Source organism: Nematostella vectensis, chromosome 8, assembly GCF_932526225.1.
Source record: "Nematostella vectensis chromosome 8, jaNemVect1.1, whole genome shotgun sequence".
Taxonomy (NCBI): Eukaryota; Metazoa; Cnidaria; class Anthozoa; order Actiniaria; family Edwardsiidae; genus Nematostella; species Nematostella vectensis.
Window position 1 is genome coordinate 8,193,837 of NC_064041.1, and position 22,884 is coordinate 8,216,720.

Consider the following 22,884-nt stretch of genomic DNA (forward strand, 5'->3'; position numbering starts at 1 on the left):
AAATTAAAAGCACAGCTTTAACACTAGAAACAAAACCGAATTTCCTCCCCAAGGCTTCAATCGTTAGCAGAGTGGCGCAGTGGAAGCGTGCTGGGCCCATAACCCAGAGGTCCGAAGATCGAAACCTTGCTCTGCTAGAGGTGCGTCATTTTTTTGTCGCTGATATCAAGAAGAGAAACAAAACATTAGCAATTGTATTCGAGCCAATAAAGATTGTGTTTGTACAAAATTTCAAAACTACTCGCGCAAAATTATAGAGACTCTCTTGCAAGCTAAAAACTTTGTTTGATTGTTTTCAATGTGTCTTTATGATTTTGCGTTTGTATTTAAATATCCTGGAAAACAGTTCAGAATCAGCCATATGCAGCTTCATGTGGTTTAGTTCTGATTACTGGGGGATTAGCTCAAATGGTAGAGCGCCCGCTTAGCATGCGGGAGGTACCGGGATCGATACCCGGATTCTCCAGCTTTTTTTGCTTGGTAAAAAGAAATCCATTTTTTAGGCAATTTCGACTAAGTTAGAGTGCAAATAATGCCTATTGGAATAATAAAAAGCGTTTTAGAATTTGATTTTCAACCACCTCAGAAGACAGGTCTTATCAATCAAATCGACACGAATTTATTTTGTACTGTATCTGGAAATATTCTGCTGCTAAACAGGAAGGCACTGGTGGTTCAGTGGTAGAAATCTCGCCTGCCACGCGGGAGGCCCGGGTTCGATTCCCGGCCAGTGCAATGTTTATTTTGTTTTTGGCTGTAAAACATCAAATGCAAATGTCAGTACCTATATTTTCTATGAAACTCCTGTGTTGTGTATTTAAATCGGTAAACTGCAATTTAAAAGCATAGCTTTAACACAAGAAACAAAACCGAATTTCCTCCCAAAGGCTTCAATCGTTAGCAGAGTGGCGCAGTGGAAGCGTGCTGGGCCCATAACCCAGAGGTCCGAGGATCGAAACCTTGCTCTGCTAGAGGTGCGTCATTTTTTTGTCGCTGATATCAAGAAGAGAAACAAAACATTAGCAATTGTATTCGAGCCAATAAAGATTGTGTTTGTATAAAATTTCAAAACTACTCGCGCAAAATTATAGACTCTATTGCAAGCTAAAAACTTTGCTTGATTGTTTTTAATGTGTCTTTATGATTTTGCGTTTGTATTTAAATATCCTGGAAAACAGTTCAGAATCAGCCATATGCAGCTTCATGTGGTTTAGTTCTGATTACTGGGGGATTAGCTCAAATGGTAGAGCGCCCGCTTAGCATGCGGGAGGTACCGGGATCGATACCCGGATTCTCCAGTTTTTTTCGCTTGGTAAAGAGAAATCCATTTTTTAGGCAATTTCGACTAAGTTAGAGTGCAAATAATGCCTATTGGAATAATAAAAAGTGTTTTAGAATTTGATTTTCAACCACCTAAGAAGACAGGTCTTATCAATCAAATCGACACGAATTTATTTTGTACTGTATCTGGAAATATTGTGCTGCTAAACTATAAGGCACTGGTGGTTCAGTGGTAGAATTCTCGCCTGCCACGCGGGAGGCTCGGGTTCGATTCCCGGCCAGTGCAATGTTTATTTTGTTTTTGGCTGGAAAACATCAAATGCAAATGTCAGTACCTATATTTTCTATTAAACTCCTGTGTTGTGTACTTAAATTGGTAAACTGCAAATTAAAAGCATAGCTTTAACACAAGAAACAAAACCGAATTTCCTCCTCAAGGCTTCAATGGTTAGATGAGTGGCGCAGTGGAAGCGTGCTGGGCCCATAACCCAGAGGTCCGAGGATCGAAACCTTGCTCTGAAAAAGGTGCGTCTTTTTTTTGTCGCTGATATCAAGAAGAGAAACAACACATTAGCAATTGTATTCGAGCCAATAAAGATTGTGTTTGTACAAAATTTCAAAACTACTCGCGCAAAATTATAGAGACTCTCTTGCAAGCTAAAAACTTTGTTTGATTGTTTTCAATGTGTCTTTATGATTTTGCGTTTGTATTTAAATATCCTGGAAAACAGTTCAGAATCAGCCATATGCAGCTTCATGTGGTTTAGTTCTGATTACTGGGGGATTAGCTCAAATGGTAGAGCGCCCGCTTAGCATGCGGGAGGTACCGGGATCGATACCCGGATTCTCCAGCTTTTTTCGCTTGGTAAAGAGAAATCCATTTTTTAGGCAATTTCGACTAAGTTAGACTGCAAATAATGCCTATTGGAATAATAAAAAGTGTTTTAGAATTTGATTTTCAACCACCTCAGAAGACAGGTCTTATCAATCAAATCGACACGAATTTATTTTGTACTGTATCTGGAAATATTCTGCTGCTAAACAGGAAGGCACTGGTGGTTCAGTGGTAGAATTCTCGCCTGCCACGCGGGAGGCCCGGGTTCGATTCCCGGCCAGTGCAATGTTTATTTTGTTTTTGGCTGTAAAACATCAAATGCAAATGTCAGTACCTATATTTTCTATGAAACTCCTGTGTTGTGTATTTAAATCGGTAAACTGCAAATTAAAAGCATAGCTTTAACACAAGAAACAAAACCGAATTTCCTCCCCAAGGCTTCAATCGTTAGCAGAGTGGCGCAGTGGAAGCGTGCTGGGCCCATAACCCAGAGGTCCGAGGATCGAAACCTTGCTCTGCTAGAGGTGCGTCATTTTTTTGTCGCTGATATCAAGAAGAGAAACAAAACATTAGCAATTGTATTCGAGCCAATAAAGATTGTGTTTGTACAAAATTTCAAAACTACTCGCGCAAAATTATAGACTCTATTGCAAGCTAAAAACTTTGTTTGATTGTTTTTAATGTGTCTTTATGATTTTGCGTTTGTATTTAAATATCCTGGAAAACAGTTCAGAATCAGCCATATGCAGCTTCATGTGGTTTAGTTCTGATTACTGGGGGATTAGCTCAAATGGTAGAGCGCCCGCTTAGCATGCGGGAGGTACCGGGATCGATACCCGGATTCTCCAGTTTTTTTCGCTTGGTAAAGAGAAATCCATTTTTTAGGCAATTTCGACTAAGTTAGAGTGCAAATAATGCCTATTGGAATAATAAAAAGTGTTTTAGAATTTGATTTTCAACCACCTCAAAAGACAGGTCTTATCAATCAAATCGACACGAATTTATTTTGTACTGTATCTGGAAATATTGTGCTGCTAAACTATAAGGCACTGGTGGTTCAGTGGTAGAATTCTCGCCTGCCACGCGGGAGGCTCGGGTTCGATTCCCGGCCAGTGCAATGTTTATTTTGTTTTTGGCTGGAAAACATCAAATGCAAATGTCAGTACCTATATTTTCTATGAAACTCCTGTGTTGTGTACTTAAATTGGTAAACTGCAAATTAAAAGCATAGCTTTAACACAAGAAACAAAACCGAATTTCCTCCTCAAGGCTTCAATGGTTAGATGAGTGGCGCAGTGGAAGCGTGCTGGGCCCATAACCCAGAGGTCCGAGGATCGAAACCTTGCTCTGAAAAAGGTGCGTCTTTTTTTTGTCGCTGATATCAAGAAGAGAAACAAAACATTAGCAATTGTATTCGAGCCAATAAAGATTGTGTTTGTACAAAATTTCAAAACTACTCGCGCAAAATTATAGACTCTATTGCAAGCTAAAAACTTTGTTTGATTGTTTTTAATGTGTCTTTATGATTTTGCGTTTGTATTTAAATATCCTGGAAAACAGTTCAGAATCAGCCATATGCAGCTTCATGTGGTTTAGTTCTGATTACTGGGGGATTAGCTCAAATGGTAGAGCGCCCGCTTAGCATGCGGGAGGTACCGGGATCGATACCCGGATTCTCCAGTTTTTTTCGCTTGGTAAAGAGAAATCCATTTTTTAGGCAATTTCGACTAAGTTAGAGTGCAAATAATGCCTATTGGAATAATAAAAAGTGTTTTAGAATTTGATTTTCAACCACCTCAAAAGACAGGTCTTATCAATCAAATCGACACGAATTTATTTTGTACTGTATCTGGAAATATTGTGCTGCTAAACTATAAGGCACTGGTGGTTCAGTGGTAGAATTCTCGCCTGCCACGCGGGAGGCTCGGGTTCGATTCCCGGCCAGTGCAATGTTTATTTTGTTTTTGGCTGGAAAACATCAAATGCAAATGTCAGTACCTATATTTTCTATGAAACTCCTGTGTTGTGTACTTAAATTGGTAAACTGCAAATTAAAAGCATAGCTTTAACACAAGAAACAAAACCGAATTTCCTCCTCAAGGCTTCAATGGTTAGATGAGTGGCGCAGTGGAAGCGTGCTGGGCCCATAACCCAGAGGTCCGAGGATCGAAACCTTGCTCTGAAAAAGGTGCGTCTTTTTTTTGTCGCTGATATCAAGAAGAGAAACAACACATTAGCAATTGTATTCGAGCCAATAAAGTTTGTGTTTGTACAAAATTTCAAAACTACTCGCGCAAAATTATAGACTCTCTTGCAAGCTAAAAACTTTGTTTGATTGTTTTCAATGTGTCTTTATGATTTTGCGTTTGTATTTAAATATCCTGGAAAACAGTTGAGAATCAGCCATATGCAGCTTCATGTGGTTTAGTTCTGATTACTGGGGGATTAGCTCAAATGGTAGAGCGCCAGCTTAGCATGCGGGAGGTACCGGGATCGATACCCGGATTCTCCAGATTTTTTCGCTTGGTAAAGAAAAATCCATTTTTTAGGCAATTTCGACTAAGCTAGAGTGCAAATAATGCCTATTGGAATAATAAGAAGTGTTTTAGAATTTGATTTTCAACCACCTCAGAAAACAGGTCTTATCAATCAAATCGACACGAATTTATTTTGTACTGTATCTGGAAATATTGTGCTGCTAAACAGGAAGGCATTGGTGGTTCAGTGGTAGAATTCTCGCCTGCCACGCGGGAGGCCCGGGTTCGATTCCCGGCCAGTGCAATGTTTATTTTGTTTTTGGCTGGAAAACATCAAATGCAAATGTCAGTACCTATATTTTCTATTAAACTCCTGTGTTGTGTACTTAAATCGGTAAACTGCAAATTAAAAGCATAGCTTTAACACAAGAAACAAAACCGAATTTCCTCCCCAAGGCTTCAATGGTTAGATGAGTGGCGCAGTGGAAGCGTGCTGGGCCCATAACCCAGAGGTCCGAGGATCGAAACCTTGCTCTGAAAAAGGTGCGTCTTTTTTTTTGTCGCTGATATCAAGAAGAGAAACAACACATTAGCAATTGTATTCGAGCCAATAAAGATTGTGTTTGTACAAAATTTCAAAACTACTCGCGCAAAATTATAGACTCTCTTGCAAGCTAAAAACTTTGTTTGATTGTTTTCAATGTGTCTTTATGATTTTGCGTTTGTATTTAAATATCCTGGAAAACAGTTCAGAATCAGCCATATGCAGCTTCATGTGGTTTAGTTCTGATTACTGGGGGATTAGCTCAAATGGTAGAGCGCCCGCTTAGCATGCGGGAGGTACCGGGATCGATACCCGGATTCTCCAGCTTTTTTCGCTTGGTAAAGAGAAATCCATTTTTTAGGCAATTTCGACTAAGTTAGACTGCAAATAATGCCTATTGGAATAATAAAAAGCGTTTTAGAATTTGATTTTCAACCACCTCAGAAGACAGGTCTTATCAATCAAATCCACACGAATTTATTTTGTACTGTATCTGGAAATATTCTGCTGCTAAACAGGAAGGCACTGGTGGTTCAGTGGTAGAATTCTCGCCTGCCACGCGGGAGGCCCGGGTTCGATTCCCGGCCAGTGCAATGTTTATTTTGTTTTTGGCTGGAAAACATCAAATGCAAATGTCAGTACCTATATTTTCTATGAAACTCCTGTGTTGTGTACTTAAATCGGTAAACTGCAAATTAAAAGCATAGCTTTAACACAAGAAATAAAACCGAATTTCCTCCCCAAGGCTTCAATCGTTAGCAGAGTGGCGCAGTGGAAGCGTGCTGGGCCCATAACCCAGATGTCCGAGGATCGAAACCTTGCTCTGCTAGAGGTGCGTCATTTTTTTGTCGCTGATATCAAGAAGAGAAACAAAACATTAGCAATTGTATTCGAGCCAATAAAGATTGTGTTTGTACAAAATTTCAAAACTACTCGCGCAAAATTATAGACTCTATTGCAAGCTAAAAACTTTGTTTGATTGTTTTTAATGTGTCTTTATGATTTTGCGTTTGTATTTAAATATCCTGGAAAACAGTTCAGAATCAGCCATATGCAGCTTCATGTGGTTTAGTTCTGATTACTGGGGGATTAGCTCAAATGGTAGAGCGCCCGCTTAGCATGCGGGAGGTACCGGGATCGATACCCGGATTCTCCAGATTTTTTCGCTTGGTAAAGAGAAATCTATTTTTTAGGCAATTTCGACTAAGTTAGAGTGCAAATACTGCCTATTGGAATAATAAAAAGTGTTGTAGAATTTGATTTTCAACCACCTCAGAAGACAGGTCTTATCAATCAAATCGACACGAATTTATTTTGTACTGTATCTGTAAATATTCTTCTGCTAAACAGAAAGGCACTGGTGGTTCAGTGGTAGAATTCTTGCCTGCCACGCGGGAGGCCCGATTTTCCTTCCAAAGGCTTCAATGGTTAGCAGTGTGGCGCAGTGGAAGCGTGCTGGGCCCATATCCCAGACGTCCGAGGATCGAAACCTTGCTCTGCTAGAGGTGCGTCATTTTTTGGCGCTGAAATCAAGAAGATTTTCAAACATTAGCAATTGTATTCGAGCCAAAAAAGATTGTGTTTGTACAAAATTTCAAAACTACTCGCGCAAAATTATAGACTCTCTTGCAAGCTAAAAACTTTGTTTGATTGTTTTCAATGTGTCTTTATGATTTTGCGTTTGTATTTAAATATCCTGGAAAACAGTTCAGAATCAGCCATATGCAGCTTCATGTGGTTTAGTTCTGATTACTGGGGGATTAGCTCAAATGGTAGAGCGCCCGCTTAGCATGCGGGAGGTACCGGGATCGATACCCGGATTCTCCAGATTTTTTCGCTTGGTAAAGAGAAATCCATTTTTTATGCAATTTCGACTAAATTAGAGTGCAAATACTGCCTATTGGAATAATAAAAAGTGTTTTAGGATTTGATTTTCAACCACCTCAGAAGACAGGTCTTATCAATCAAATCGACACGAATTTATTTTGTACTGTATCTGGAAATATTCTGCTGCTAAACAGGAAGGCACTGGTGGTTCAGTGGTAGAATTCTCGCCTGCTACGCGGGAAGCCCGGGTTTGATTCCCGGCCAGTGCAATGTTTTTATTTTGTTTTTGGCTGGAAAACATCAAATGCAAATGTCAGTACCTATATTTTGTATGAAACTCCTGTGTTGTGTACTTAAATCGGTAAACTGCAAATTAAAAGCATAGCTTTAACACAAGAAACAAAACCGATTTTTCTTCCAAAGGCTTCAATGGTTAGCAGAGTGGCGCAGTGGAAGCGTGCTGGGCCCATAACCCAGAGGTCCGAGGATCGAAACCTTGCTCTGCTAGAAGTGCGTCATTTTTTGGCGCTGATATCAAGAAGATTTACAAACATTAGCAATTGTATTCGAGCCAAAAAAGATTGTGTTTGTACAAAATTTCAAAACTACTCGCGCAAAATTATAGAGACTCTCTTGCAAGTTAAAAACTTTGTTTGATTGTTTTCAATGTGTCTTTATGATTTTGCGTTTGTATTTAAATATCCTGGAAAACAGTTCAGAACAGCCATATGCAGCTTCATGTGGTTTAGTTCTGATTACTGGGGGATTAGCTCAAATGGTAGAGCGCCCGCTTAGCATGCGGGAGGTACCGGGATCGATACCCGGATTCTCCAGATTTTTTCGCTTGCTAAAGAGAAATCCATTTTTTAGGCAATTTCGAATAAGTTAGAGTGCAAATAATGGCTATTGGAATAATAAAAAGCGTTTTAGAATTTGATTTTCAACCACCTCAGAAGACAGGTCTTATCAATCAAATCGACACGAATTTATTTTGTACTGTATCTGGAAATATTCTGCTGCTAAACAGGAAGGCACTGGTGGTTCAGTGGTAGAATTCTCGCCTGCCACGCGGGAGGCCCGGGTTCGATTCCCGGCCAGTGCAATGTTTATTTTGTTTTTGGCTGGAAAACATCAAATGCAAATGTCAGTACCTATATTTTCTATGAAACTCCTGTGTTGTGTACTTAAATCGGTAAACTGCAAATTAAAAGCATAGCTTTAACACAAGAAACAAAACCGAATTTCCTCCCCAATGCTTCTGTGGTCAGCAGAGTGGCGCAGTGGAAGCGTGCTGGGCCCATAACCCAGAGGTCCGAGGATCGAAACCTTGCTCTGCTAGAGGTGCGTCATTTTTTGGGGCTGATATCAAGAAGATAAACAAATATTAGCAATTGTATTCGAGCCAATAAAGATTGTGTTTGTACAAAATTTCAAAACTACTCGCGCAAAATTATAGAGACTCTCTTGCAAGCTAAAAACTTTGTTTGATTGTTTTCAATGTGTCTTTATGATTTTGCGTTTGTATTTAAATATCCTGGAAAGCAGTTCAGAATCAGCCATATGCAGCTTCATGTGGTTTAGTTCTGATTACTGGGGGATTAGCTCAAATGGTAGAGCGCCCGCTTAGCATGCGGGAGGTACCGGGATCGATACCCGGATTCTCCAGATTTGTTCGCTTGCTAAAGAGAAATCCATTTTTTAGGCAATTTCGACTACGTTAGAGTGCAAATAATGCCTATTGGAATAATAAAAAGTGTTTTAGAATTTGATTTTCAACCACCTCAGAAGACAGGTCTTATCAATCAAATCGACACGAATTTATTTTTTACTGTATCTGAAAATATTCTGTTGCTAAACAGGAAGGCACTGGTGGTTCAGTGGTAGAATTCTCGCCTGCCACGCGGGAGGCCCGGGTTCGATTCCCGGCCAGTGCAATGTTTATTTTGTTTTTGGCTGGAAAACATCAAATGCAAATGTCAGTACCTATATTTTCTATGAAACTCCTGTGTTGTGTACTTAAATCGGTAAACTGCAAATTAAAAGCATAGCTTTAACACAAGAAACAAAACCGAATTTCTTCCCCAATGCTTCTGTGGTCAGCAGAGTGGCGCAGTGGAAGCGTGCTGGGCCCATAACCCAGAGGTCCGAGGATCGAAACCTTGCTCTGCTAGAGGTGCGTCATTTTTTTGGCGCTGATATCAAGAAGATAAACAAACATTAGCAATTGTATTCGAGCCAATAAAGATTGTGTTTGTACAAAATTTCAAAACTACTCGCGCAAAATTATAGAGACTCTCTTGCAAGCTAAAAACTTTGTTTGATTGTTTTCAATGTGTCTTTATGATTTTGCGTTTGTATTTAAATATCCTGGAAAGCAGTTCAGAATCAGCCATATGCAGCTTCATGTGGTTTAGTTCTGATTACTGGGGGATTAGCTCAAATGGTAGAGCGCCCGCTTAGCATGCTGGAGGTACCGGGATCGATACCCGGATTCTCCAGATTTTTTCGCTTGCTAAAGAGAAATCCATTTTTTAGGCAATTTCGACTACGTTAGAGTGCAAATAATGCCTATTGGAATAATAAAAAGCGTTTTAGAATTTGATTTTCAACCACCTCAGAAGACAGGTCTTATCAATCAAATCGACGCGAATTCATTTTGTACTGTATCTGGAAATATTCTGCTGCTAAACAGGAAGGCACTGGTGGTTCAGTGGTAGAATTCTCGCCTGCCACGCGGGAGGCCCTGGTTCGATTCCCGGCCAGTGCAATGTTTATTTTGTTTTTGGCTGGAAAACATCAAATGCAAATGTCAGTACCTATATTTTCTATGAAACTCCTGTGTTGTGTACTTAAATCGGTAAACTGCAAATTAAAAGCATAGCTTTAACACAAGAAACAAAACCGAATTTCCTCCCCAAGGCTTCAATGGTTAGATGAGTGGCGCAGTGGAAGCGTGTGGGCCCATAACCCAGAGGGCCGAGGATCGAAACCTTGCTCTGCTAGAGGTGCGTTATTTTTTTGTCGCTGATATCAAGAAGAGAAACAAAACATTAGCAATTGTATTCGAGCCAATAAAGATTGTGTTTGTACAAAATTTCAAAAATACTCGCGCAAAATTATAGAGACTCTCTTGCAAGCTAAAAACTTTGTTTGATTGTTTTCAATGTGTCTTTATGATTTTGCGTTTGTATTTAAATATCCTGGAAAGCAGTTCAGAATCAGCCATATGCAGCTTCATGTGGTTTAGTTCTGATTACTGGGGGATTAGCTCAAATGGTAGAGCGCCCGCTTAGCATGCCGGAGGTACCGGGATCGATACCAGGATTCTCCAGATTTTTTCGCTTGGTGAAGAGAAATCCATTTTTTAGGCAATTTCGACTAAGTTAGAGTGCAAATAATGCCTATTGGAATAATAAAAAGCGTTTTAGAATTTGATTTTCAACCACCTCAGAAGACAGGTCTTATCAATCAAATCGACACGAATTTATTTTGTACTGTATCTGGAAATATTCTGCTGCTAAACAGGAAGGCACTGGTGGTTCAGTGGTAGAATTCTGGCCTGCCACGCGGGAGGCCCGGTTTCGATTCCCGGCCAGTGCAATGTTTATTTTGTTTTTGGCTGGAAAACATCAAATGCAAATGTCAGTACCTACATTTTCTATGAAACTCCTGTGTTGTGTACTTAAATCGGTAAACTGCATATTAAAAGCATAGCTTTAACACAAGAAACAAAACCGAATTTCCTCCCCAATGCTTCTGTGGTCAGCAGAGTGGCGCAGTGGAAGCGTGCTGGGCCCATAACCCAGAGGTCCGAGGATCGAAACCTTGCTCTGCTAGAGGTGCGTCATTTTTTGGCGCTGATATCAAGAAGATAAACAAACATTAGCAATTGTATTCGAGCCAATAAAGATTGTGTTTGTACAAAATTTCAAAACTACTCGCGCAAAATTATAGAGACTCTCTTGCAAGCTAAAAACTTTGTTTGATTGTTTTCAATGTGTCTTTATGATTTTGCGTTTGTATTTAAATATCCTGGAAAGCAGTTCAGAATCAGCCATATGCAGCTTCATGTGGTTTAGTTCTGATTACTGGGGGATTAGCTCAAATGGTAGAGCGCCCGCTTAGCATGCGGGAGGTACCGGGATCGATACCCGGATTCTCCAGATTTTTTCGCTTGCTAAAGAGAAATCCATTTTTTAGGCAATTTCGACTACGTTAGAGTGCAAATAATGCCTATTGGAATAATAAAAAGCGTTTTAGAATTTGATTTTCAACCACCTCAGAAGACAGGTCTTATCAATCAAATCGACGCGAATTCATTTTGTACTGTATCTGGAAATATTCTGCTGCTAAACAGGAAGGCACTGGTGGTTCAGTGGTAGAATTCTCGCCTGCCACGCGGGAGGCCCTGGTTCGATTCCCGGCCAGTGCAATGTTTATTTTGTTTTTGGCTGGAAAACATCAAATGCAAATGTCAGTACCTATATTTTCTATGAAACTCCTGTGTTGTGTACTTAAATCGGTAAACTGCAAATTAAAAGCATAGCTTTAACACAAGAAACAAAACCGAATTTCCTCCCCAAGGCTTCAATGGTTAGATGAGTGGCGCAGTGGAAGCGTGCTGGGCCCATAACCCAGAGGTCCGAGGATCGAAACCTTGCTCTGCTAGAGGTGCGTTATTTTTTTGTCGCTGATATCAAGAAGAGAAACAAAACATTAGCAATTGTATTCGAGCCAATAAAGATTGTGTTTGTACAAAATTTCAAAAATACTCGCGCAAAATTATAGAGACTCTCTTGCAAGCTAAAAACTTTGTTTGATTGTTTTCAATGTGTCTTTATGATTTTGCGTTTGTATTTAAATATCCTGGAAAGCAGTTCAGAATCAGCCATATGCAGCTTCATGTGGTTTAGTTCTGATTACTGGGGGATTAGCTCAAATGGTAGAGCGCCCGCTTAGCATGCCGGAGGTACCGGGATCGATACCAGGATTCTCCAGATTTTTTCGCTTGGTGAAGAGAAATCCATTTTTTAGGCAATTTCGACTAAGTTAGAGTGCAAATAATGCCTATTGGAATAATAAAAAGCGTTTTAGAATTTGATTTTCAACCACCTCAGAAGACAGGTCTTATCAATCAAATCGACACGAATTTATTTTGTACTGTATCTGGAAATATTCTGCTGCTAAACAGGAAGGCACTGGTGGTTCAGTGGTAGAATTCTGGCCTGCCACGCGGGAGGCCCGGTTTCGATTCCCGGCCAGTGCAATGTTTATTTTGTTTTTGGCTGGAAAACATCAAATGCAAATGTCAGTACCTATATTTTCTATGAAACTCCTGTGTTGTGTACTTAAATCGGTAAACTGCATATTAAAAGCATAGCTTTAACACAAGAAACAAAACCGAATTTCCTCCCCAATGCTTCTGTGGTCAGCAGAGTGGCGCAGTGGAAGCGTGCTGGGCCCATAACCCAGAGGTCCGAGGATCGAAACCTTGCTCTGCTAGAGGTGCGTCATTTTTTGGCGCTGATATCAAGAAGATAAACAAACATTAGCAATTGTATTCGAGCCAATAAAGATTGTGTTTGTACAAAATTTCAAAACTACTCGCGCAAAATTATAGAGACTCTCTTGCAAGCTAAAAACTTTGTTTGATTGTTTTCAATGTGTCTTTATGATTTTGCGTTTGTATTTAAATATCCTGGAAAGCAGTTCAGAATCAGCCATATGCAGCTTCATGTGGTTTAGTTCTGATTACTGGGGGATTAGCTCAAATGGTAGAGCGCCCGCTTAGCATGCGGGAGGTACCGGGATCGATACCCGGATTCTCCAGATTTTTTCGCTTGCTAAAGAGAAATCCATTTTTTAGGCAATTTCGACTACGTTAGAGTGCAAATAATGCCTATTGGAATAATAAAAAGCGTTTTAGAATTTGATTTTCAACCACCTCAGAAGACAGGTCTTATCAATCAAATCGACGCGAATTCATTTTGTACTGTATCTGGAAATATTCTGCTGCTAAACAGGAAGGCACTGGTGGTTCAGTGGTAGAATTCTCGCCTGCCACGCGGGAGGCCCTGGTTCGATTCCCGGCCAGTGCAATGTTTATTTTGTTTTTGGCTGGAAAACATCAAATGCAAATGTCAGTACCTATATTTTCTATGAAACTCCTGTGTTGTGTACTTAAATCGGTAAACTGCAAATTAAAAGCATAGCTTTAACACAAGAAACAAAACCGAATTTCCTCCCCAAGGCTTCAATGGTTAGATGAGTGGCGCAGTGGAAGCGTGCTGGGCCCATAACCCAGAGGTCCGAGGATCGAAACCTTGCTCTGCTAGAGGTGCGTTATTTTTTTGTCGCTGATATCAAGAAGAGAAACAAAACATTAGCAATTGTATTCAAGCCAATAAAGATTGTGTTTGTACAAAATTTCAAAACTACTCGCGCAAAATTATAGACTCTCTTGCAAGCTAAAAACTTTGTTTGATTGTTTTCAATGTGTCTTTATGATTTTGCGTTTGTATTTAAATATCCTGGAAAGCAGTTCAGAATCAGCCATATGCAGCTTCATGTGGTTTAGTTCCGATTACTGGGGGATTAGCTCAAATGGTAGAGCGCCCGCTTAGCATGCCGGAGGTACCGGGATCGATACCAGGATTCTCCAGATTTTTTCGCTTGGTGAAGAGAAATCCATTTTTTAGGCAATTTCGACTAAGTTAGAGTGCAAATAATGCCTATTGGAATAATAAAAAGCGTTTTAGAATTTGATTTTCAACCACCTCAGAAGACAGGTCTTATCAATCAAATCGACACGAATTTATTTTGTACTGTATCTGGAAATATTCTGCTGCTAAACAGGAAGGCACTGGTGGTTCAGTGGTAGAATTCTGGCCTGCCACGAGGGAGGCCCGGTTTCGATTCCCGGCCAGTGCAATGTTTATTTTGTTTTTGGCTGGAAAACATCAAATGCAAATGTCAGTACCTATATTTTCTATGAAACTCCTGTGTTGTGTACTTAAATCGGTAAACTGCAAATTAAAAGCATAGCTTTAACACAAGAAACAAAACCGAATTTCCTCCCCAAGGCTTCAATGGTTAGATGAGTGGCGCAGTGGAAGCGTGCTGGGCCCATAACCCAGAGGTCCGAGGATCGAAACCTTGCTCTGCTAGAGGTGCGTTATTTTTTTGTCGCTGATATCAAGAAGAGAAACAAAACATTAGCAATTGTATTCGAGCCAATAAAGATTGTGTTTGTACAAAATTTCAAAAATACTCGCGCAAAATTATAGAGACTCTCTTGCAAGCTAAAAACTTTGTTTGATTGTTTTCAATGTGTCTTTATGATTTTGCGTTTGTATTTAAATATCCTGGAAAGCAGTTCAGAATCAGCCATATGCAGCTTCATGTGGTTTAGTTCTGATTACTGGGGGATTAGCTCAAATGGTAGAGCGCCCGCTTAGCATGCCGGAGGTACCGGGATCGATACCAGGATTCTCCAGATTTTTTCGCTTGGTGAAGAGAAATCCATTTTTTAGGCAATTTCGACTAAGTTAGAGTGCAAATAATGCCTATTGGAATAATAAAAAGCGTTTTAGAATTTGATTTTCAACCACCTCAGAAGACAGGTCTTATCAATCAAATCGACACGAATTTATTTTGTACTGTATCTGGAAATATTCTGCTGCTAAACAGGAAGGCACTGGTGGTTCAGTGGTAGAATTCTGGCCTGCCACGCGGGAGGCCCGGTTTCGATTCCCGGCCAGTGCAATGTTTATTTTGTTTTTGGCTGTAAAACATCAAATGCAAATGTCAGTACCTACATTTTCTATGAAACTCCTGTGTTGTGTACTTAAATCGGTAAACTGCATATTAAAAGCATAGCTTTAACACAAGAAACAAAACCGAATTTCCTCCCCAATGCTTCTGTGGTCAGCAGAGTGGCGCAGTGGAAGCGTGCTGGGCCCATAACCCAGAGGTCCGAGGATCGAAACCTTGCTCTGCTAGAGGTGCGTCATTTTTTGGCGCTGATATCAAGAAGATAAACAAACATTAGCAATTGTATTCGAGTCAATAAAGATTGTGTTTGTACAAAATTTCAAAACTACTCGCGCAAAATTATAGAGACTCTCTTGCAATCTAAAAACTTTGTTTGATTGTTTTCAATGTCTCTTAATGATTTTGCTTTTGTATTTAAATATCATGGAAAGCAGTTCAGAATCAGCCATATGCAGCTTCATGTGCTTTAGTTCTGATTACTGGGGAATTAGCTCAAATGGTAGAGCGCCCGCTTAGCATGCGGGAGGTACCGGGATCGATACCCGGATTCTCCAGATTTTTTAGCTTGCTAAAGAGAAATCCATTTTTAGGCAATTTCGACTAAGTTAGAGTGCAAATAATGCCTATTGGAATAATAAAAAGCGTTTTAGAATTTGATTTTCAACTACCTCAGAAGACAGGTCTTATCAATCAAATCGACACGAATTTATTTTGTACTGTATCTGTAAATATTCTTCTGCTAAACTGGAAGGCACTGGTGGTTCAGTGGTAGAATTCTCGCATGCCACGCGGGAGGCCCGGGTTCGATTCCCGGCCAGTGCAATGTTTATTTTGTTTTTGGCTGGAAAACATCAAATGCAAATGTCAGTACCTATATTTTCTATGAAACTCCTGTGTTGTGTACTTAAATCGGTAAACTGCAAATTAAAAGCTTAGCTTTAACACAAGAAGCAAAACCGAATTTTCTCCCCAAGGCATCAATCGTTAGAAGAGTGGCGCAGTGGAAGCGTGCTGGGCCCATAACCCAGAGGTCCGAGGATCGAAACCTTGCTCTGCTAGAGGTGCGTCATTTTTTTTGTCGCTGATATCAAGAAGAGAAACAAAACATTAGCAATTGTATTCAAGCCAATAAAGATTGTGTTTGTACAAAATTTCAAAACTACTCGCGCAAAATTATAGAGACTCTCTTGCAAGCTAAAAACTTTGTTTGATTGTTTTCAATGTGTCTTTATGATTTTGCGTTTGTATTTAAATATCCTGGAAAGCAGTTCAGAATCAGCCATATGCAGCTTCATGTGGTTTAGTTCTGATTACTGGGGGATTAGCTCAAATGGTAGAGCGCCCGCTTAGCATGCGGGAGGTACCGGGATCGATACCCGGATTTTCCAGATTTTTTCGCTTGGTAAAGAGAAATCCATTTTTTAGGCAATTTCGACTAAGTTAGAGTGCAAATAATGCCTATTGGAATAATAAAAAGCGTTTTAGAATTTGATTTTCAACCACCTCAGAAGACAGGTCTTATCAATCAAATCGACACGAATTTATTTTGTACTGTATCTGGAAATATTCTGCTGCTAAACAGGAAGGCACTGGTGGTTCAGTGGTAGAAATCTGGCCTGCCACGCGGGAGAACCGGGTTCGATTCCCGGCCAGTGCAATGTTTATTTTGTTTTTGGCTGGAAAACATCAAATGCAAATGTCAGTACCTACATTTTCTATGAAACTCCTGTGTTGTGTACTTAAATCGGTAAACTGCATATTAAAAGCATAGCTTTAACACAAGAAACAAAACCGAATTTCCTCCCCAATGCTTCTGTGGTCAGCAGAGTGGCGCAGTGGAAGCGTGCTGGGCCCATAACCCAGAGGTCCGAGGATCTAAACCTTGCTCTGCTAGAGGTGCGTCATTTTTTGACGCTGATATCAAGAAGATAAACAAACATTAGCAATTGTATTCGAGCCAATAAAGATTGTGTTTGTACAAAATTTCAAAACTACTCGCGCAAAATTATAGACTCTCTTGCAATCTAAAAACTTTGTTTGATTGTTTTCAATGTGTCTTTATGATTTTGCGTTTGTATTTAAATATCCTGGAAAGCAGTTCAGAATCAGCCATATGCAGCTTCATGTGCTTTAGTTCTGATTACTGGGGAATTAGCTCAAATGGTAGAGCGCCCGCTTAGCATGCGGGAGGTACCGGGATAGATACCCGGATTCTCCAGATTTTTTCGCTTGCTAAAGAGAAATCCATTTTTTAGGCAATTTCGACTAAGTTAGAGTGCAAATAATGCCTATTGGAATAATAAAAAGCGTTTTAGAATTTGATTTTCAACTACCTCAGAAGACAGGTCTTATCAATCAAATCGACACGAATTTATTTTGTACTGTATCTGGAAATATTCTGCTGCTAAACAGGAAGGCACTGGTGGTTCAGTGGTAGAATTCTCGCATGCCACGCGGGAGGCCCGGGTTCGATTTCCGGCCAGTGCAATGTTTATTTTGTTTTTGGCTGGAAAACATCAAATGCAAATGTCAGTACCTATATTTTCTATGAAACTCCTGTGTTGTGTACTTAAATCGGTAAACTGCAAATTAAAAGCATAGCTTTAACACAAGAAACAAAACCGAATTTCCTCCCCAAGGCTTCAATGGTTAGATGAGTGGCGCAGTGGAAGCGTGCTGGGCCCATAACCCAGAGGTCCGAGGATCGAAACCTTGCTCTGCTAGAGGTGCGTTATTTTTTTGTCGCTGATATCAAGAAGAGAAACAAAACATTAGCAATTGTATTCTAGCCAATAAAGATTGTGTTTGTACAAAATTTCAAAACTACTCGCGCAAAATTATAGACTCTCTTGCAAGCTAAAAACTTTGTTTGATTGTTTTCAATGTGTCTTTATGATTTTGCGTTTGTATTTAAATATCCTGGAAAGCAGTTCAGAATCAGCCATATGCAGCTTCATGTGGTTTAGTTCTGATTACTGGGGGATTAGCTCAAATGGTAGAGCGCCCGCTTAGCATGCCGGAGGTACCGGGATCGATACCAGGATTCTCCAGATTTTTTCGCTTGGTGAAGAGAAATCCATTTTTTAGGCAATTTCGACTAAGTTAGAGTGCAAATAATGCCTATTGGAATAATAAAAAGCGTTTTAGAATTTGATTTTCAACCACCTCAGAAGACAGGTCTTATCAATCAAATCGACACGAATTTATTTTGTACTGTATCTGGAAATATTCTGCTGCTAAACAGGAAGGCACTGGTGGTTCAGTGGTAGAATTCTGGCCTGCCACGAGGGAGGCCCGGTTTCGATTCCCGGCCAGTGCAATGTTTATTTTGTTTTTGGCTGGAAAACATCAAATGCAAATGTCAGTACCTATATTTTCTATGAAACTCCTGTGTTGTGTACTTAAATCGGTAAACTGCAAATTAAAAGCATAGCTTTAACACAAGAAACAAAACCGAATTTCCTCCCCAAGGCTTCAATGGTTAGATGAGTGGCGCAGTGGAAGCGTGCTGGGCCCATAACCCAGAGGTCCGAGGATCGAAACCTTGCTCTGCTAGAGGTGCGTTATTTTTTTGTCGCTGATATCAAGAAGAGAAACAAAACATTAGCAATTGTATTCGAGCCAATAAAGATTGTGTTTGTACAAAATTTCAAAACTACTCGCGCAAAATTATAGAGACTCTCTTGCAAGCTAAAAACTTCGTTTGATTGTTTTCAATGTGTCTTTATGATTTTGCGTTTGTATTTAAATATCCTGGAAAGCAGTTCAGAATCAGCCATATGCAGCTTCATGTGGTTTAGTTCTGATTACTGGGGGATTAGCTCAAATGGTAGAGCGCCCGCTTAGCATGCCGGAGGTACCGGGATCGATACCAGGATTCTCCAGATTTTTTCGCTTGGTGAAGAGAAATCCATTTTTTAGGCAATTTCGACTAAGTTAGAGTGCAAATAATGCCTATTGGAATAATAAAAAGCGTTTTAGAATTTGATTTTCAACCACCTCAGAAGACAGGTCTTATCAATCAAATCGACACGAATTTATTTTGTACTGTATCTGGAAATATTCTGCTGCTAAACAGGAAGGCACTGGTGGTTCAGTGGTAGAATTCTGGCCTGCCACGCGGGAGGCCCGGTTTCGATTCCCGGCCAGTGCAATGTTTATTTTGTTTTTGGCTGGAAAACATCAAATGCAAATGTCAGTACCTACATTTTCTATGAAACTCCTGTGTTGTGTACTTAAATCGGTAAACTGCATATTAAAAGCATAGCTTTAACACAAGAAACAAAACCGAATTTCCTCCCCAATGCTTCTGTGGTCAGCAGAGTGGCGCAGTGGAAGCGTGCTGGGCCCATACAACAGAGGTCCGAGGATCTAAACCTTGCTCTGCTAGAGGTGCGTCATTTTTTGACGCTGATATCAAGAAGATAAACAAACATTAGCAATTGTATTCGAGCCAATAAAGATTGTGTTTGTACAAAATTTCAAAACTACTCGCGCAAAATTATAGACTCTCTTGCAATCTAAAAACTTTGTTTGATTGTTTTCAATGTGTCTTTATGATTTTGCGTTTGTATTTAAATATCCTGGAAAGCAGTTCAGAATCAGCCATATGCAGCTTCATGTGCTTTAGTTCTGATTACTGGGGAATTAGCTCAAATGGTAGAGCGCCCGCTTAGCATGCGGGAGGTACCGGGATAGATACCCGGATTCTCCAGATTTTTTCGCTTGCTAAAGAGAAATCCATTTTTTAGGCAATTTCGACTAAGTTAGAGTGCAAATAATGCCTATTGGAATAATAAAAAGCGTTTTAGAATTTGATTTTCAACTACCTCAGAAGACAGGTCTTATCAATCAAATCGACGCGAATTTATTTTGTACTGTATCTGGAAATATTTTGCTGCTAAACAGGAAGGCACTGGTGGTTCAGTGGTAGAATTCTCGCCTGCCACGCGGGAAGCCCGGGTTCGATTCCCGGCCAGTGCAATGTTTATTTTGTTTTTGGCTGGAACACATCAAATGCAAATGTCAGTACCTATATTTTCTATTAAAGTCCTGTGTTGTGTACTTAAATCGGTGAACTGTAGATTAAAAGCATAGCTTTAACACAAGAAACAAAACCGAATTTCCTCCCCAAGGCTTCAATCGTTAGCAGAGTGGCGCAGTGGAAGCGTGCTGGGCCCATAACCCAGAGGTCCGAGGATCGAAACCTTGCTCTGCTAGAGGTGCGTTATTTTTTTGTCGCTGATATCAAGAAGAGAAACAAAACATTAGCAATTGTATTCGAGCCAATAAAGATTGTGTTTGTACAAAATTTCAAAAATACTCGCGCAAAATTATAGAGACTCTCTTGCAAGCTAAAAACTTTGTTTGATTGTTTTCAATGTGTCTTTATGATTTTGCGTTTGTATTTAAATATCCTGGAAAACAGTTCAGAATCAGCCATATGCAGCTTCATGTGGTTTAGTTCTGATTACTGGGGGATTAGCTCAAATGGTAGAGCGCCCGCTTAGCATGCGGGAGGTACATGGATCGATACCCGGATTCTCCAGATTTGTTCGCTTGGTAAAGAGAAATCCATTTTTTAGGCAACTTCGACTAAGTTAGATTGCAAATAATGCCTATTGGAATAATAAAAAGCGTTTTAGAATTTGATTTTCAACCACCTCAGAAGACAGGTCTTATCAATCAAATCGACACGAATTTATTTTGTACTGTATCTGGAAATATTCTGCTGCTAAACAGGAAGGCACTGGTGGTTCAGTTGTAGAATTCTCGCCTGCCACGCGGGAGGCCCGGGTTCGGTTCCCGGCCAGTGCAATGTTTATTTTGTTTTTGGCTGGAAAACATCAAATGCAAATGTCAGTACCTATATTTTCTATGAAACTCCTGTGTTGTGTACTTAAATCGGTAAACTGCAAATTAAAAGCATAGCTTTAACACAAGAAACAAAACCGAATTTCCTCCCCAAGGCTTCAATCGTTAGCAGAGTGGCGCAGTGGAAGCGTGCTGGGCCCATAACCCAGAGGTCCGAGGATTGAAACCTTGCTCTGCTAGAGGTGCGTCATTTTTTTGTCGCTGATACCAAGAAGAGAAACAAAACATTAGCAATTGTATTCGAGCAAATAAAGATTGTGTTTGTACAAAATTTCAAAACTACTCGAGCAAAATTATAGACTCTATTGCAAGCTAAAAACTTTGTTTGATTGTTTTTAATGTGTCTTTATGATTTTGCGTTTGTATTTAAATATCCTGGAAAACAGTTCAGAATCAGCCATATGCAGCTTCATGTGGTTTAGTTCTGATTACTGGGGGATTAGCTCAAATAGTAGAGCGCCCGCTTAGCATGCGGGAGGTACCGGAATCGATACCCGGATTCTCCAGATTGTTTCACTTGGTAAAGAGAAATCCATTTTTTAGGCAATTTCGACTAAGTTAGAGTGCAAATAATGCCTATTGGAATAATAAAAAGTGTTTTAGAATTTGATTTTCAACCACCTCAGAAGACAGGTCTTATCAATCAAATCGACACGAATTTATTTTGTACTGTATCTGTAAATATTCTTCTGCTAAACAGGAAGGCACTGGTGGTTCAGTGGTAGAATTCTTGCCTGCCACGCGGGAGGCCCGATTTTCCTTCCAAAGGCTTAAATGGTTAGCAGAGTTGCGCAGTGGAAGCGTGCTGGGCCCATAACCCAGACGTCCGAGGATCGAAACCTTGCTCTGCTAGAGGTGCGTCATTTTTTGGCGCTGAAATCAAGAAGATTTTCAAACATTAGCAATTGTATTCGAGCCAAAAAAGATTGTGTTTGTACAAAATTTCAAAACTACTCGCGCAAAATTATAGAGACTCTCTTGCAAGCTAAAAACTTTGTTTGATTGTTTTCAATGTGTTTTTATGATTTTGCGTTTGTATTTAAATATCCTGGAAAACAGTTCAGAATCAGCCATATGCAGCTTCATGTGGTTTAGTTCTGATTACTGGGGGATTAGCTCAAATGGTAGAGCGCCCGCTTAGCATGCGGGAGGTACCGGGATCGATACCCGGATTCTCCAGCTTTTTTCGCTTGGTAAAGAGAAATCCATTTTTTAGGCAATTTCGACTAAGTTAGAGTGCAAGTAATGCCTATTGGAATAATAAAAAGCGTTTTAGAATTTGATTTTCAACCACCTCAGAAGACAGGTCTTATCAATCAAATCGACACGAATTTATTTTGTACTGTATCTGGAAATATTCTGCTGCTAAACAGGAAGGCACTGGTGGTTCAGTGGTAGAATTCTCGCATGCCACGCGGGAGGCCCGGGTTCGATTCCCGGCCAGTGCAATGTTTATTTTGTTTTTGGCTGGAAAACATCAAATGCAAATGTCAGTACCTATATTTTCTATGAAACTCCTGTGTTGTGTACTTAAATCGGTAAACTGCAAATTAAAAGCATAGCTTTAACACAAGAAACAAAACCGAATTTCCTCCCCAAGGCTTCAATCGTTAGCAGAGTGGCGCAGTGGAAGCGTGCTGGGCCCATAACCCAGAGGTCCGAGGATCGAAACCTTGCTCTGCTAGAGGTGCGTCATTTTTTTGTCGCTGATATCAAGAAGAGAAACAAAACATTAGCAATTGTATTCCAGCCAATAAAGATTGTGTTTGTACAAAATTTCAAAACTACTCGCGCAAAATTATAGACTCTATTGCAAGCTAAAAACTTTGTTTGATTGTTTTTAATGTGTCTTTATGATTTTGCGTTTGTATTTAAATATCCTGGAAAACAGTTCAGAATCAGCCATATGCAGCTTCATGTGGTTTAGTTCTGATTACTGGGGGATTAGCTCAAATGGTAGAGCGCCCGCTTAGCATGCGGGAGGTACCGGGATCGATACCCGGATTCTCCAGATTTTTTCGCTTGGTAAAGAGAAATCCATTTTTTAGGCAATTTCGACTAAGTTAGAGTGCAAATAATGCCTATTGGAATAATAAAAAGTGTTTTAGAATTTGATTTTCAACCACCTCAGAAGACAGGTCTTATCAATCAAATCGACACGAATTTATTTTGTACTGTATCTGTAAATATTCTTCTGCTAAACAGGAAGGCACTGGTGGTTCAGTGGTAGAATTCTTGCCTGCCACGCGGGAGGCCCGATTTTCCTTCCAAAG

The 22,884-nt window shown here is 40.0% G+C and overlaps 43 non-coding genes across 43 annotated transcripts; all 43 read left to right on the plus strand.

The window, feature by feature from the left end:
• Positions 1-393: 393 nt before the first annotated feature.
• On the plus strand, positions 394-466 carry Trnaa-agc. The gene has a single exon. It is a non-coding gene; the product is annotated as a tRNA-Ala (tRNA).
• A 198-nt stretch (positions 467-664) lies between these two features.
• On the plus strand, positions 665-735 carry Trnag-gcc. The gene has a single exon. It is a non-coding gene; the product is annotated as a tRNA-Gly (tRNA).
• Positions 736-1,225: 490 nt separating this feature from the next.
• Positions 1,226-1,298, plus strand: Trnaa-agc. Its single transcript has one exon. It is a non-coding gene; the product is annotated as a tRNA-Ala (tRNA).
• Positions 1,299-1,496: 198 nt separating this feature from the next.
• Positions 1,497-1,567, plus strand: Trnag-gcc. The gene has a single exon. It is a non-coding gene; the product is annotated as a tRNA-Gly (tRNA).
• A 492-nt stretch (positions 1,568-2,059) lies between these two features.
• Positions 2,060-2,132, plus strand: Trnaa-agc. The gene has a single exon. It is a non-coding gene; the product is annotated as a tRNA-Ala (tRNA).
• A 198-nt stretch (positions 2,133-2,330) lies between these two features.
• Trnag-gcc lies at positions 2,331-2,401 on the plus strand. The gene has a single exon. It is a non-coding gene; the product is annotated as a tRNA-Gly (tRNA).
• A 490-nt stretch (positions 2,402-2,891) lies between these two features.
• Positions 2,892-2,964, plus strand: Trnaa-agc. Its single transcript has one exon. It is a non-coding gene; the product is annotated as a tRNA-Ala (tRNA).
• Positions 2,965-3,162: 198 nt separating this feature from the next.
• Positions 3,163-3,233, plus strand: Trnag-gcc. Its single transcript has one exon. It is a non-coding gene; the product is annotated as a tRNA-Gly (tRNA).
• A 490-nt stretch (positions 3,234-3,723) lies between these two features.
• On the plus strand, positions 3,724-3,796 carry Trnaa-agc. The gene has a single exon. It is a non-coding gene; the product is annotated as a tRNA-Ala (tRNA).
• A 198-nt stretch (positions 3,797-3,994) lies between these two features.
• On the plus strand, positions 3,995-4,065 carry Trnag-gcc. The gene has a single exon. It is a non-coding gene; the product is annotated as a tRNA-Gly (tRNA).
• Positions 4,066-4,826: 761 nt separating this feature from the next.
• Trnag-gcc lies at positions 4,827-4,897 on the plus strand. The gene has a single exon. It is a non-coding gene; the product is annotated as a tRNA-Gly (tRNA).
• A 491-nt stretch (positions 4,898-5,388) lies between these two features.
• On the plus strand, positions 5,389-5,461 carry Trnaa-agc. The gene has a single exon. It is a non-coding gene; the product is annotated as a tRNA-Ala (tRNA).
• Positions 5,462-5,659: 198 nt separating this feature from the next.
• On the plus strand, positions 5,660-5,730 carry Trnag-gcc. The gene has a single exon. It is a non-coding gene; the product is annotated as a tRNA-Gly (tRNA).
• A 490-nt stretch (positions 5,731-6,220) lies between these two features.
• On the plus strand, positions 6,221-6,293 carry Trnaa-agc. The gene has a single exon. It is a non-coding gene; the product is annotated as a tRNA-Ala (tRNA).
• Positions 6,294-6,891: 598 nt separating this feature from the next.
• Positions 6,892-6,964, plus strand: Trnaa-agc. The gene has a single exon. It is a non-coding gene; the product is annotated as a tRNA-Ala (tRNA).
• A 198-nt stretch (positions 6,965-7,162) lies between these two features.
• Trnas-gcu lies at positions 7,163-7,233 on the plus strand. Its single transcript has one exon. It is a non-coding gene; the product is annotated as a tRNA-Ser (tRNA).
• Positions 7,234-7,724: 491 nt separating this feature from the next.
• Trnaa-agc lies at positions 7,725-7,797 on the plus strand. Its single transcript has one exon. It is a non-coding gene; the product is annotated as a tRNA-Ala (tRNA).
• A 198-nt stretch (positions 7,798-7,995) lies between these two features.
• Trnag-gcc lies at positions 7,996-8,066 on the plus strand. The gene has a single exon. It is a non-coding gene; the product is annotated as a tRNA-Gly (tRNA).
• A 490-nt stretch (positions 8,067-8,556) lies between these two features.
• On the plus strand, positions 8,557-8,629 carry Trnaa-agc. Its single transcript has one exon. It is a non-coding gene; the product is annotated as a tRNA-Ala (tRNA).
• A 198-nt stretch (positions 8,630-8,827) lies between these two features.
• Positions 8,828-8,898, plus strand: Trnag-gcc. The gene has a single exon. It is a non-coding gene; the product is annotated as a tRNA-Gly (tRNA).
• Positions 8,899-9,660: 762 nt separating this feature from the next.
• Positions 9,661-9,731, plus strand: Trnag-gcc. The gene has a single exon. It is a non-coding gene; the product is annotated as a tRNA-Gly (tRNA).
• A 762-nt stretch (positions 9,732-10,493) lies between these two features.
• On the plus strand, positions 10,494-10,564 carry Trnag-gcc. Its single transcript has one exon. It is a non-coding gene; the product is annotated as a tRNA-Gly (tRNA).
• Positions 10,565-11,054: 490 nt separating this feature from the next.
• Trnaa-agc lies at positions 11,055-11,127 on the plus strand. Its single transcript has one exon. It is a non-coding gene; the product is annotated as a tRNA-Ala (tRNA).
• A 198-nt stretch (positions 11,128-11,325) lies between these two features.
• On the plus strand, positions 11,326-11,396 carry Trnag-gcc. The gene has a single exon. It is a non-coding gene; the product is annotated as a tRNA-Gly (tRNA).
• Positions 11,397-12,159: 763 nt separating this feature from the next.
• Positions 12,160-12,230, plus strand: Trnag-gcc. Its single transcript has one exon. It is a non-coding gene; the product is annotated as a tRNA-Gly (tRNA).
• Positions 12,231-12,720: 490 nt separating this feature from the next.
• Positions 12,721-12,793, plus strand: Trnaa-agc. Its single transcript has one exon. It is a non-coding gene; the product is annotated as a tRNA-Ala (tRNA).
• A 198-nt stretch (positions 12,794-12,991) lies between these two features.
• On the plus strand, positions 12,992-13,062 carry Trnag-gcc. The gene has a single exon. It is a non-coding gene; the product is annotated as a tRNA-Gly (tRNA).
• Positions 13,063-13,823: 761 nt separating this feature from the next.
• Positions 13,824-13,894, plus strand: Trnag-gcc. The gene has a single exon. It is a non-coding gene; the product is annotated as a tRNA-Gly (tRNA).
• Positions 13,895-14,657: 763 nt separating this feature from the next.
• Positions 14,658-14,728, plus strand: Trnag-gcc. The gene has a single exon. It is a non-coding gene; the product is annotated as a tRNA-Gly (tRNA).
• Positions 14,729-15,218: 490 nt separating this feature from the next.
• Trnaa-agc lies at positions 15,219-15,291 on the plus strand. Its single transcript has one exon. It is a non-coding gene; the product is annotated as a tRNA-Ala (tRNA).
• A 197-nt stretch (positions 15,292-15,488) lies between these two features.
• On the plus strand, positions 15,489-15,559 carry Trnag-gcc. Its single transcript has one exon. It is a non-coding gene; the product is annotated as a tRNA-Gly (tRNA).
• A 493-nt stretch (positions 15,560-16,052) lies between these two features.
• On the plus strand, positions 16,053-16,125 carry Trnaa-agc. The gene has a single exon. It is a non-coding gene; the product is annotated as a tRNA-Ala (tRNA).
• Positions 16,126-16,323: 198 nt separating this feature from the next.
• Trnag-gcc lies at positions 16,324-16,394 on the plus strand. Its single transcript has one exon. It is a non-coding gene; the product is annotated as a tRNA-Gly (tRNA).
• Positions 16,395-16,882: 488 nt separating this feature from the next.
• Trnaa-agc lies at positions 16,883-16,955 on the plus strand. Its single transcript has one exon. It is a non-coding gene; the product is annotated as a tRNA-Ala (tRNA).
• Positions 16,956-17,153: 198 nt separating this feature from the next.
• Trnag-gcc lies at positions 17,154-17,224 on the plus strand. Its single transcript has one exon. It is a non-coding gene; the product is annotated as a tRNA-Gly (tRNA).
• Positions 17,225-17,985: 761 nt separating this feature from the next.
• Trnag-gcc lies at positions 17,986-18,056 on the plus strand. The gene has a single exon. It is a non-coding gene; the product is annotated as a tRNA-Gly (tRNA).
• Positions 18,057-18,819: 763 nt separating this feature from the next.
• Positions 18,820-18,890, plus strand: Trnag-gcc. Its single transcript has one exon. It is a non-coding gene; the product is annotated as a tRNA-Gly (tRNA).
• Positions 18,891-19,378: 488 nt separating this feature from the next.
• On the plus strand, positions 19,379-19,451 carry Trnaa-agc. The gene has a single exon. It is a non-coding gene; the product is annotated as a tRNA-Ala (tRNA).
• Positions 19,452-19,649: 198 nt separating this feature from the next.
• Positions 19,650-19,720, plus strand: Trnag-gcc. Its single transcript has one exon. It is a non-coding gene; the product is annotated as a tRNA-Gly (tRNA).
• A 763-nt stretch (positions 19,721-20,483) lies between these two features.
• Positions 20,484-20,554, plus strand: Trnag-gcc. Its single transcript has one exon. It is a non-coding gene; the product is annotated as a tRNA-Gly (tRNA).
• A 1,163-nt stretch (positions 20,555-21,717) lies between these two features.
• On the plus strand, positions 21,718-21,790 carry Trnaa-agc. The gene has a single exon. It is a non-coding gene; the product is annotated as a tRNA-Ala (tRNA).
• Positions 21,791-21,988: 198 nt separating this feature from the next.
• Trnag-gcc lies at positions 21,989-22,059 on the plus strand. Its single transcript has one exon. It is a non-coding gene; the product is annotated as a tRNA-Gly (tRNA).
• A 490-nt stretch (positions 22,060-22,549) lies between these two features.
• Positions 22,550-22,622, plus strand: Trnaa-agc. The gene has a single exon. It is a non-coding gene; the product is annotated as a tRNA-Ala (tRNA).
• Positions 22,623-22,884: the final 262 nt, after the last annotated feature.